We start from the raw sequence: 13,953 nt of genomic DNA, 5'->3' as shown, positions 1-13,953 counted from the left end.
ACAGAGCCCTGAGGAACTCCTTGTGTGACTCGCACTGAGCTGGATCTGCTGTTGCCAAGACTAACAAATAGTTTTATTGTCAAATGCCCAATGGACAGTGAAATTCTTACTTGCATGTCTGACCAACACACTACACACAACTTATTAGAACTATAGGACAAGTCAAATTATCATTCAGAGATATCTTTAAAACATTTAAAGATATCTCTAAATATTTCAAGATATATTTAAATATTTCCAGATATATTTAAAGCATTTGGGATATCTCTTAATCATTTGAAGATATCTGTAAATGATTTAAAGATATCTTGAAATGCATCTCAAATTAAGATATCTTTAATGCACTTTAAGATATCCTTAAATGATTTACAGATATCTTTAAATAAATACTTGCACATTTAAAGATATATTTAGATTACTTACAGATATCTTCAAATGAGCACTTGCGTATTTAAAATAATCTTTAAATGATTTGCAGATATCTTTAAATAGTTACAGATATCGTTAAATAACTTCCTCTTTATTTAAAGATATCTTTAAAATGAATTACAGATATCTTTAAATCACTTCCTCTTTATTTAAAAGTTGTGCTCATTATTCAACACTCACATCACTTCCTGTGAATGGCTTCCGTTTTTCGTTCGTTTATTATAGAACTAGCAAAATACCTGCGCTTCGCTGCGGAGAAGTAGTGTGTTAAAGAAGCAATGAAAAAGAAAAGGAAACATTTTGAAAATAACGTAACATGATTGTCAATGTAATTGTTTTGTCACTGTTGTGAGTGATGAGTGTTGTTGTCATATATATATATATATATATATATATATATATATATATATATACACACACACACATAAACATATATATATACATATCTATACATATACACATATATACATACATATATATATCTACATATATACACATACATATACATACACACATACATACATACACACACATATACATATATATATATATATACATACACACACACATATATAAACATATATATACATATACATACATATCTACATATATACACACACAGCTATTTAGATCAGTGCAATACGCTGCTTGTTAAAACGGATAACTCCGCTCTTACGTGCAAGTCTGCGTGGATATTATGAACTATCGTATTTGTTCAAGTTCTATTTAAATTTTAAATAGAAGGAATTTTTATGTAGTCGACAGAAATATCTTTGGTAGGAATGGTAAAACAGACAGGAATATTATTCCTGAATAAATCAACTCAAACCTTAAACAACTTATAATATTTTGCTCTCCATAAAAATATATCCTGTCTAAATTATACAAGTTAGAAATAAAGTAAACATTAAAAGAACAAACATTCAAATTTCTTTACTCTTATGTAATTTTATATATAAAAATAAACTTAGATTTTAAATATCCCAAAAGATTTTGCTCTCCATAAAAATATATCCTGTCAAAATTATACAAATTCAAATATGAACATGCTGCATAACAAAACCTAGAAATATAAATAAAATGTGTTCCTTTCAGCAATAACAAATCAAATCATTCAGTTGTCTTTGCTCATATGTCATTTTAGAGCTGGACGCCTGGCATCTTTTTGGCAACAGGTTCGTTTCTGTTTGGTGTGAGGTTCTGTGTTGTGGAGATTCTCAGGATGGATTGCAGGTGCTCATCAGTGAGGCGACTCCTGTGTGCTGTTTTGTTAGTCTTTATCACTGAGAAGAGCTTCTCACACAGATATGTGCTACCAAACATGCACAAGGTTCGAGCCGCATGTAGACGGACTTTTTTTGTTCTTCAAAGTCACCAAAGCGCCGTGCAAACTCAGTGCGCTCAGTTTATCAGCAAAGTGCGTATTTGGGAACACCGTAGTGATGACTTGGTTTAACATTACTTGGCAACAGGGAAAGTGGGGCAAGTGGTTGTGTCTCCCATAAAAGCAGCTCAATTGAAATCACTTTGTGATTGTGCACGGGTAAAACGTCCGCTGAAGTGTCAGATTCTTATTTAATTCTTCTGCTTTCTGTATCTTCTGCATTGCATTCAGGTCTTTCAGGTTACCCTGATGTTTTGTTTTATAGTGCCGTCTTAGATTAAATTCTGTAATTACAGCCACATTAGCTCCACAAATGAGACACACGGGTTCAGTAAACATATACTCAGCCTCCCATCGGTTTTAAAGGCTCTATTTTCAGAATCAACTTTTCTCTTCAGCATCGTGTGAGCTAGCTTCGCAATAACTTGCAGCATCTTAAGGTAGACTTGATTAACGCGTAACTGTTCGGCAAGGCAGCTGAAGCGCTGCATTATGGGATCTGTAGTTTATTGTGTTACCAGCGCTTCATATACCGGGCTTTAATAACAATAATACAGTATATAAAATGATCTCGGGGCGGATATAATTACGCCGGGCGGATGTGGCCTGCCCTTGAGTTTGACACATATGGACTAAATAGAACTTGAAAAGATATATTTTTCAAATGTGATCGCAATTCAGATAGAGTTGACGCGCACTACAGCCTGCATGCCTCAATAAGTCATCCTCCCTTGCCCTTACTTTTTACCGTTCATCTAATGAATACACTGAGTATGGCTTTACCAAAACAATCATTGATGGCGAATAAAGTATCCATTATTCGAGTATGTAGATCGGGTTATATATATATATATATATATATACCCGCGATCGCAGCGAGAAGTAGTGTGTTAAAAAGCTAGAAAAGAAAAGGGAACATTTTAAAAATAACGTAACATGACTGTCAATATACAGTATTTGTTTTGTGAGTGTTACTGAGTGTTGCTGTCATCAAGGATTTGATTATCATTATTTCTTTCAATCAGGTTCGTATTTGTAGGATGTGTTGTGTTCAAGTTACATTCCGTGTTTGTCAATCGTTGTAAAGATGACAGGTTTCATTCATCGATTCGTTTCTTACTGCATCAATAAACAGCTCGTCTTCTTCTTTATCTGAGACCTGACACACTGCATGCACGGGTTTTTTACACTGTCTTCCTTTAGCGGGACATTGACTTTTTCCAACGTGTGCTTTGTTTCCGCAGTAGTTGGATTTATGAATATGCTTGTATGTATGAGACGCTTCATATTTTTTGCTGCCTTTTCAATTGTGTAATTCGGTTTTTGTTCAGCGCTCTTTGGAACTGTTGCCTTTTATCTGTGCACTGCGTCAGTTCACGTGAGCCACTCGGTGTACATGCATCGAAGGTTCCCAGCTGTGCTGGTGCCATCTCGTGCTATGTCCATGGCTGTATTTAATGTTACCTTAGTCCTGGCACTTAAAACTTTCTCTCGCAGTTTCGCTGAGTTTGTGTCAAACACCACCCTGACCATCTCATCTTCCTCTCCATAAGCACAGTCCTTCACCCGTGAATATTTACCCGTGGCAGTTTGCTATTGGATTGCCGCTGACGGACGGCCTTATATGGGCAGGCACTAAATTACAAACGCCAGCAGCAGCCTGTCTATGAACTTAATTTAAAGTGTAGGTTTACATCGTGCTTTGTTTCCAAAGTAGCAGAACTCATGAATATGGTTGTATATGTCACTCGCTCGCTTCTTATTGTTTCGCTGCCTTCTCAATTATATAATGCATGTTTTCTTCAGCGCTTTTTGAGGTCTTCCTGGTTTTCTATGTACTGCGTGATTACGGGAGGCGTGATGATGTCACACGAAACTCCGCCCCCACGGCGTTGAAGCTCATCTCCATTACAGTAAATGGAGAAAAACTGCTTCCAGTTATGACCATTACGCGTAGAATTTCGATATAAAACCTGCCCAACTTTTGTAAGGAAGCTGTAAGGAATGAACCTGCCAAATTTCAGCCTTCCACCCACACAGGAAGTTGGAGAATTAGTGATGAGTCAGTGAGTGAGTCAGTGAGTGAGTGAGTGAGTGAGGGCTTTGCCTTTTATTAGTATAGATTACAAATATACTTGTATTTCTGTTTTCCAATGTGCGGATAGTGCAGTCTCACATACATGCCCCAAAGGTAATGCTCAGTATTCATTTTATAGTAATTTTTCACAGTTTTAATTATCTATAGCACCGTTTCACGCAAAATATCAATGGCAGCTGCGGCACGTTTGGGTTTCTTAGTTTGAATAAAGGCGGTCGATTCCGTTCCGACTCCTCGATATTGTACCTTTTTATCCAGGCGTTAGGATTTTTTTCCATATTTTTTGCCCATGTGTGTAGAATATGAAATATGAGAGCGATTGTTTGCCTCGTTTATGTTTGCTGTGCATGAGTTGCTCGTAGCGCTGGTTGTTTGCTTATTTATATGAAAGGCAATTTCGACGTGTTTATCATGCGGCTTTCCTACATAGATGACATTTAGATAAATTTGTGTTTGTGTGTACTGTTTAGCTTTCCTTTTTCAATCACATGTCAAGAGAGAGAGGTGCAGTCCAGCGAGTGTTAGCCCAGGCTAACACATCAAGCAGAAGAAGAACTTGGAGCAGACATGGAAGGGCAGAATTCGGCTCCAGATTCTGAAGTGTCCGCATTTGTTCGCGAAACTAGAGCCTTGTTTCAAACACGTTGAACTGCAGAGACGATTCACAGAAGAGGAGGTGATGACTAAATAACTTCCAAATCGCGATACGGAGTAATTCAATAATTAAAAACTGACCGTTTATCACGATTAATTCATGATGGAACTTTATATCCACTTTCCTTTACAAGTTTGTCAGTCAGTCAGTCAGTCATTACCCAGCCCACCATATCTTAACACAGGGTCACGAGGGTTGTGTATTTTAATTATAATGAGCGCATACTAACAAACATGTGATGCATTAGTTTTAAACTAATTCGTGTAACATAACCTCCCACTGTATTTTTATAGGCTGAAAATATAAAGGACGGGTTAGGGGCGATATTTGGACAACTAACTTGTTTCTGTTACAAAAACATAATGAAGACTTTGTCCCTCCACCATGAAATGGCCAGGTTGACAAGAAATGGTCTAGGTTAGTGATTTTAATTTAAAGTTGTCTATATTTTGGCAGGTAAAGTATTAATTTTATTAATTACATTATGAAGTGATATCAACATCTGTAATTACATAGTCTATAACTAAAACCTCAAAAGCATTGTAAAATGTAATATTACAAAGAAATGGCTGTAGTTAACAATTTCAAATATTGCAGTTGTTCCTAAACATGAACAGCCTGGTTCTACTGAAAGATATGACTCAAAATCAATACTTCAAAGGAAAAGGAATTTTTCTTGTTTTGAAAAGTTTGAGTGTGACTATTTTTTTATTTGTTTCATTTTCACAGTAACAGTTGTAAAAAAAATCAACAGGCAGTTAAATTATTTCATTGAAAGTACAAAGTTGCAGGTCTGGCACCAACAGCGAATGTAATATTTGATTCTGATGTCTTTATGTCATTAAAGTTGTCTGTTAAAAGAAAATGATGCAAGTATCTACAGTAGATATCTATCTATCTATCTATCTATCTATCTATCTATCTATCTATCTATCTATCTATCTATCTATCTGTCTGTTATAGTGCCTTTCAATTCTGTCTGTATCTCTATCTATTATATATATATATATATATATATATATATATATATATATATATATATATATATATATATATATATATATATATATATATATATATATATATATATATATATATATATATATCACCTTTAATCTATCTGTCTGTTGGATATAGTGCCTATTTATCCACAACCATGTACATGCATTATATAGCTGCTAGCATCATTTTTATATTGTAACACAGCTGACAGAAGCAGGAATGCCCTCAGTTACTTTTGCTGACAGACCTGAAACCAACTTGCAAAACAAAAGTCAGACCCAAATTAGAAGAAGTGCATGATGCTTTGAGCTCAGAAATTCATCATATAGGGAACAACCAGGAGAGGCTAAATGTTAATATACAGACTATAGAAGATAATCATCCGCAAGATGAGGTAAGGGTATATTTCACACTTTTGTACTTCTTTAATAGTTGACAAAGTGTGCCAGCAGCTGGCAGGAGTTTACCAGGCAAAGGCACCACTAAAATGAAATATGGTGGGTGTTTGCAGTTGAATGTAATTTGACAGTAGGAGTGGTCCCAATCTGTATATACCTATATTGTATAGATGTCTTGTACAGCATTAGAGAGGGTCATTTGCAAAAGGAAGCAAAGGTTGTGACCTAGTGCTGGCCCAGCCCCTGAAAACTACCTGCTAGTCAGTGCCAGCTCATAAGTTGAATATATTTCTCTATACTGAAATTACATGATTCGTTATTTAAAATTCTAAGATTAATAAGAGGATGTCTGTTTGTTAGGCAGAGAATACAAGTGTGGTTTATGTATTCTTTACAGATGAAGCATTTCGCTGTGAATGTTATACTGTAATTACTTAAAATGTGTTTTTACTATACCTAGACTGCATTTTTTCTAAAATGTAATTTATTTAGTAAAGCAAAAATGTATTTTAGGGCTGTATACACTATTTATTTTTAGATTCCTGTCTTAGATATTGAAGTTAGAGAAGAGTCAGTTCAGAGAGTAGCAGATGTTACAAACCAACCAGATGTATGCAAACATATTTACATTTTTGTTTAAATATAAAAGAATATGATAAAAAATAGTGTCTGTTTGTTTGTATTACGGAATTGTACAAATTTACCAATCTAAAGCAAGTTTAATTTTAAAATCATTTGAGTATAAATAGAAAAAATGTGTACATTTTCACATTGTGTTCTGATGTAAACCTTAATGTAAAGATAGAGTGGAATTTCAGGATTCTTTAACTGGATACAGTGGTGTGAAAAACTATTTGCCCCCTTCCTGATTTCTTATTCTTTTGCATGTTTGTCACACAAAATGTTTCTGATCATCAAACACATTTAACCATTAGTCAAATATAACACAAGTAAACACAAAATGCAGTTTTTAAATGATGGTTTTTATTATTTAGGGAGAAAAAAAAATCCAAACCTACATGGCCCTGTGTGAAAAAGTAATTGCCCCCTGAACCTAATAACTGGTTGGGCCACCCTTAGCAGCAATAACTGCAATCAAGCGTTTACGATAACTTGCAATGAGTCTTTTACAGCGCTCTGGAGGAATTTTGGCCCACTCATCTTTGCAGAATTGTTGTAATTCAGCTTTATTTGAGGGTTTTCTAGCATGAACCACCTTTTTAAGGTCATGCCATAGCATCTCAATTGGATTCAGGTCAGGACTTTGACTAGGCCACTCCAAAGTCTTCATTTTGTTTTTCTTCAGCCATTCAGAGGTGGATTTGCTGGTGTGTTTTGGGTCATTGTCCTGTTGCAGCACCCAAGATCGCTTCAGCTTGAGTTGACGAACAGATGGCCGGACATTCTCCTTCAGGATTTTTTGGTAGACAATAGAATTCATGGTTCCATCTATCACAGCAAGCCTTCCAGGTCCTGAAGCGGCAAAACAACCCCAGACCATCACACTACCACCACCATATTTTACTGTTGGTATGATGTTATTTTTCTGAAATGCTGTGTTCCTTTTATGCCAGATGTAACGGGACATTTGCCTTCCAAAAAGTTCAACTTTTGTCTCATCAGTCCACAAGGTATTTTCCCAAAAGTCTTTGCAATCATTGAGATGTTTCTTAGCAAAATTGAGACAAGCCCTAATGTTCTTTTTGCTTAACAGTGGTTTGCGTCTTGGAAATTTGCCATGCAGGCCGTTTTTGCCCAGTCTCTTTCTTATGGTGGAGTCGTGAACACTGACCTTAATTGAGGCAAGTGAAGCCTGCAGTTCTTTAGACGTTGTCCTGGGGTCTTTTGTGACCTCTCCGATGAGTCGTCTCTGCGCTCTTGGGGTAATTTTCCACTCCTAGGAAAGTTCACCACTGTTCCATGTTTTTGCCATTTATGGATAATGGCTCACTGTGGTTCGCTGGAGTCCCAAAGCTTTCAAAATGGCTTTATAACCTTTACCAGACTTATAGATCTCAATTACTTCTGTTCTCATTTGTTCCTGAATTTCTTTGGATCTTGGCATGATTAGCTTTTGAGGTGCTTTTGGTCTACTTCTCTGTGTCAGGCACCTATTTAAGTGATTTCTTGATTGAAACAGGTGTGGCAGTAATCAGGCCTGGGGGTGGCTACGGAAATTGAACTCAGGTGTGATACACCACAGTTAGGTTATTTTTTAACAAGGGGGCAATTACTTTTTCACACAGGGCCATGTAGGTTTGGATTTTTGTTCTCCCTAAATAATAAAAACCATGATTTAAAAACTGCATTTTGTGTTTACTTGTGTTATATTTGACTAATGGTTAAATGTGTTTGATGATCAGAAACATTTTATGTGACAAACATGCAAAAGAATAAGAAATCAGGAAGGGGGCAAATAGTTTTTCACACCACTGTAAATTAAAAAAAATCATTTTAATAACACAATAGGATTATGTTTTATGGTAGGAGCTGCAATGCTGAAACCAAAGGCAAAATACTATAAGTTCTAGCAAGAGGCATATATCTTTAAGCTCATAAAGTCTGGTACAGTTATAACACCTCTGTGGTTTCCAGCATTTAGTCTCTTATTAATCTTTAAGTTTATAAGTACAAGGATTTATTCATAAAGCATTCTACTTTAGGTAAAGTTTGGGGTTTACTTTTTAGTTTCAGTTGTTATCTCTGACTACTGAGGCAACAATAGCAACACCACCACCTTCTCCTTTTGCATATGTAAATACTGGGACTAAAACAGTATGAATCACAATTCATATTTTCTCTGTCACATTCTCTTCTTGTCTACTGCAGTGTTTTCTAGTGCACCAGGATAAACTAAATGGTCTTTTATAAAAGAGAAGAAAAAAATATATTTATTAAATGATGTGATTTTTTTTAGCATATTCATTTTTTGTTAAGGAGAGTTATACATTCTTTTAACTCATTGTGTAGTAAATTTACAAATTTACAATTATGAGAGGGGTATAGGGTGCAGTTTTCCATCAGAGCTGTGGTTAATAAAAAAAAATATACTGTGCTTCTTGTGTGGTCTGCATTTTCAGTTTATTTATTTATTTTTGTAAGATCCAAATACATCAGTCACATTCGGAGGAAAAGTAGTTGGATTTTAAACGAGGTAATATTACCATTCATTCAAATTTTTGTAGCTCCTGAGTGGTAAAAGAAAGAAGAAAAAAGTAGTATAGCAAATAATAAAAATGTATTCTGAGACCTTAGTTTATACTATTTTTCTGTTAGGGTAAACTGAATCTGTTGCCCTAACAAAAAAAAAAAACTTTAGTTGACTTCTCATTTTTATAATAATTTTAAAGTAACAGCAATTTCAGCATATTACTAGATATATTATTTTAGCTTCAGTTCAGCCTCAACAAATGACCTCTAAGAATACCTTTTGGGTAGGTTTCAAAGTTCTGATTACAAACCTTGAAAGATATCTATGCTATGCCATGTTCTGTCATCTTACCACTTCCCACTGATCTGTCGATACTGTTACATTGTTATGCAACTCAGAACTTTTCCTGGCCAGTCTTCAAATAATTGAAGATATGAGGTAAAAAATAAACAGCACTTTTCACATTATTTTTAATGTGTTGAAGGTTTTTCTGAATTGGAATTGCTTGTTGAAGATGAAATTTTTATCGACATAAGAGAAAAAATCTTAGAGGATGTTCAAGCAATCTATAGTAAAACTGACATTCTGAACAAACCTTTACGTGTAAAGTTTATGGATGAGGAAGGTGATGACTTTGGGGGCTTAACAAAAGACTTTTTCTCCTTTTCGAATAAGGCTTTTATTGAATGGTTTAAAGGGGAAGATGCCCTTGTTCCTTGTCTTCCTATAAACCAGTTCTCTGAAGCTCCTGGCATATTCTCTGTTGTTGGCAAAATACTGTCACATATGTGTCAGCTCATCCATTGTATACCACCTAGGTTCTGCAGGTCAACCCTGCTTTCCATTATATTTAATACCTACACTATAGACAGTGGAATACTGTTAGATGATTTTTTGTTGCACGTAACAACAGCAGAGCGTAGCCTACTGTGGAAAGCTTTGAAAGATTTTACTGCAGTCAGTGCACCTGAAAAACAGGACCTGCTTAATTTTTTTTCAGTTCATGGCATGTATACTCTTCCTTCTACATCCAATTTTTAAAGTCAGCTACTTTTAGTTGCACAAAATGAACTTATTATTAAGCCAATGTACAGTATTTGAATACATTCAATTGGCAATTAATACCAGAAGTACACATGATAATATTTTGGACATAGCTAGACACAGACCTCATTTCTTATTTGTACTGGAAGGAGATGCCAACTGTAGATTATGTTTTACACTGCCTTACTACATGTGATCCTGACTTAAGACCTAAAGAAGATGTAGTCTGTTATTACCTACATGACTTTATCAAGTCACTAGGCCTAGATGACATGTGTAAATTTCTTCAGTTTGTAACTGGTTCTCCACTGTTGCCATATGATGGGATTAAGGTATCTTTCAATAGACTAAGTGGCACACAGTGTAGACCTATTGCACATACATGCAGCAATATAATAGAAATTCCTGTAACTTACACATCTGTGCAGGAATTTAGATGGGAAATGAGGTCTGTTTTGTATTCGGATGAAGCATTTAGAATGACAATGTTTTGTAATTTTTTTTTATTTTTCTTAAATATAGTAACTGATTTCCAGGTGCCTGTTTCTGCAAACTGCAGCGTTAAAAGAAACATATATAATATACTTAGATTTCAGAAAGATTAAAGGGTTTTGAAAATCACAGGCACATTATTGTAATAATCTCAAATAAAAATTTCCAGTTTTTCATGTTTATTTGTTACATACATTGCTAAAATTACATATTTCAGAAACAACATAGTGTTGTTTAACTACAATTGTCTTTATTACAATGTTACTTCAGAAAATTAGAAGTCAAATATGTATAGTTTTTGCTGTTTGTATTACCCTCAGACATACTGTATCTGTTTCAAACTGGAAGTGATATGTAATTTTTACAGAAATAATGTGAAGTGTTATGTATGATACAATTTATAATTGTTAAAATTTTTGGTAAAGTGCTTAATAATATTGTTTTAAATCCAAATAAATTGGTATATGACAACAATGCACAACATTATACTGAGTCATTCTTTTGAAAAAATATTTTTTTTCTTTGTGTCTGTCAGTGAATTATAGTTCATACTGCTGCCTGATAGCACCACATCATATTGATTGGTAACTCTGAGCTGGATTTGGGTGAGTGTGTGTGTGTGTGTGTGTGTGAGTGTGTGTGAATGGGCCCAGACTGTAAAAGACTGACATCCAAATCAAGTGTGGTTTCTATGTTGTTCTAATTTCTTCTGGTGGTACAGTCAAATAAAAAATGTAAAAGCATTGCCTATGAACCTTGGATCTCCTGCATAACTGTGGAGTAGTTCACCTTTACTACTCAAATAAGATTCCACTCTTCCCTTCTGTAATCTCTCCCTCCTGCAGTTTCAACCTTCAACACCAGCCTTCCTCCAGACTCAATAAAATCTTGTTGTAAAGTGGTTTTAAATCCTGTCATGGTGTCACAGACAACTTGCATTAGCTCCAGGTGTAGCAGACTAGAAAAGCCTTTGGTGGGTTTTTGGATCCTTAAACTCTAGGGTGTGCAAGGGATGGGCTTGTCTGTCTCCTTAGGTAAAAGGGTTAGAATGGCCCCATATGTTACTTATAGAAATGTTTTTTGTCTTTTCAGGCATTCTTTCCATTGTTACACTCTTGTTTCTGATGAGAAAGCTAGGCATCCTAGTCTACTGTTAGGGCACCTTTCAGGTATCCCAGAGAAGCACTATACTGCATGCTTCTATCCACATCACCTCTCAGTTACATTGAATTTATTGTCATTATTTACTTTAATTACCTGAGTTTTATTGTGCAGTTCAAATGGAACATATTAAACTGAAAGACTACAGACATGCATCCTTAACATTTCACATCATGAAAAATACGTAAACACTTGAAGTTACCAACCTCAGACATATGGTGAAAACAGCACCTCATCCAAAGCACTTTGCCTGTTAGATGCACATTTGTGCAGGCAACATCAATCTGTTATACAGGTCCTTCATTTATTTGGATCGGGCATTCAGACATGAGGCCCTTGTTTTTGACCTATGTGGCGCCTTTAACAACACTACTGTAATATAAGCTAAGATCAGTGAAAATGAGTGGTTGCTCTGTGTCTTGGCTTTCTGACAATAAATGGACCACTATTTGAGGCTACATAACAATGTGCAAGGTTAAATGTTTGGTAAGTGACACAGGGACTCTCTGAAGAACTCCCAGATTTCTTCCTGCTTACCCTGTTGTAATACACTGCTTGGCCAAAAAAAAAGTCACTACCAAAAAAAAAAGGTCACAGTCTAATATTTTGTTTGACCACCTTTAGCTTTGATTACAGCACACATTTACTGTGGCATTGTTTCAACAAGCTTCTGCAATGTCACAAGATTTAGTTCCATCCAGTGTTGCATTAATTTTTCACCAAGATCTTGCATTGATGATGGTAGAGTCTGACCGCTGCGCAAAGCCTTCTCCAGCACATCTCAAAGATTCTCAATGAGGTTAAGGTCTGGACTCTGTGGTGGCCAATCCATGTGTGAAAATGATGTCTCATGCTCTCTGAACTACTCTTTCACAATTTGAGCCCTATGAATCCTGGCATTGTCATCTTGAAATATGCCTGTGCCATCAATGAAGAAAAAATCTATTGATGGAATAACCTGGTCATTCAGTATATTAAGGTAGTAAGATGACCTCATTCTTGGAGCACATACTGTTGCTGAACCTAGACCTGACCAACTGCAGCAACACCAGATCATAGCACTGCCCCCACAGGCTTGTACAGTAGGCACTAGGCACGATGGGTGCATCACTTCATCTGCCTCTCTTCTTACCCTGATGCGCCCATCACTCTGGAACAGGGTAAATCTGGACTCATCAGACCACATGACCTGAGACTAAGTGCTGAGATTCTTGTGTGGGTATGCCAATGTGGGCTGTACAGGAGGTCAGATACAGAGGCCTGGTGGATGACTTATTTTACTGAGGAATGAGGAAGCATATGCAGCTTAATGTTAGCAAAACAGAAGAGATGATGGTATACTACTAGAATTGACCAATTCCTTAATCAAAAAAGTAGGTGTATTAATACCCAAGGATGTAACTGGACAAAATCTGTATTGGGCTGCAATCAACGAAACATAAAAAATTGGCTGTGTTTCCAAGGATTCCTGAGGTCATTTGGCATGAGTAGAATATATCTGCATATGTTGCATGAATATAAGGTACCAAGTGTGCTCTTTTAAAACAACAGTTGTCAACGGACTGTATAAGTTCATCAATAAGACCAGTTCTGTTTTAGGAGCAGGCCTGGACACTGTTGGCCAAGCTTCTGGCTATCAGGAACAATATCTCATACCTGCTGATACCCTGGCAACCTGTGGATCACCTTTAGTTCTTGGCTGTTCTACTGTGGTGCAGTGAGTGCTATTGGATATATTTCTTTTTTACTATTTATCATTAGATTTTAAAACATATACCTTGAATGGACAATTTGTTTTCTGACATTTTAGTAGGTTAATGTTAAATTTATTATGGTCAAATTATTATTTTTTGCTCTCTGTCTAGTATTTAATATGACTAATAACTAATCTAAACTAACATTTTCTTTTGCACAGTTCATAGTTTAAATTTTCCAATCCGTTCTGTTACATTATCTACTGTTTTAACTCAAATTTCTTTTGTCTGTTTAAAGTGTTTGCTGAATGGGTTTTTTTATTTTTAACATTTACCTTGATTCTATCTTTTCTATGACTCTGACACTCCATTCTACTCTACTGTCCACTGTACATAAACATCAGACATTTTCTTAATTCTTTTTAAATTTAGAAACTGGGAGTAA

This window comes from Polypterus senegalus, chromosome 9, assembly GCF_016835505.1.
Source record: "Polypterus senegalus isolate Bchr_013 chromosome 9, ASM1683550v1, whole genome shotgun sequence".
NCBI classification, from domain to species: Eukaryota; Metazoa; Chordata; class Cladistia; order Polypteriformes; family Polypteridae; genus Polypterus; species Polypterus senegalus.
The sequence above is the reverse complement of the archived record's forward strand: the minus strand, read 5'-3'. Positions refer to the sequence as shown.